Here is a 204-nt window from a genome sequence, read left to right as displayed (position 1 = left end):
CCCACCCCCCCAACCCCCCCGCCACGTCCAGGCCCCGCCCCTTCCAAGTCCCGAACCCCGCCCCTGCAGAGATCCCATTCAACCTACAGGGCCCACCCAATTCTCACGCCTGTCCGGCTCCGCCCTCCACCTGACGAGGCCCTGCAGGTACCGCCCAGTCCCCCTCCAACGAGCCCGGCTCCCGCCGGCCTTTCTGCACCCACG

The 204-nt window shown here is 71.6% G+C and overlaps 1 protein-coding gene across 1 annotated transcript in view; it reads right to left on the bottom strand.

Moving 5' to 3' along the window:
* RASIP1 (Ras interacting protein 1) overlaps positions 1-204 on the bottom strand; it is a 19,262-nt gene that overhangs the window by 17,420 nt on the left and 1,638 nt on the right. The window lies entirely within an intron of this gene.

Source organism: Tupaia chinensis, unplaced genomic scaffold, assembly GCF_000334495.1.
Source record: "Tupaia chinensis unplaced genomic scaffold, TupChi_1.0 Scaffold000673_1, whole genome shotgun sequence".
NCBI classification, from domain to species: Eukaryota; Metazoa; Chordata; class Mammalia; order Scandentia; family Tupaiidae; genus Tupaia; species Tupaia belangeri.
The sequence above is the reverse complement of the archived record's forward strand: the minus strand, read 5'-3'. Positions and strand labels throughout refer to the sequence as shown.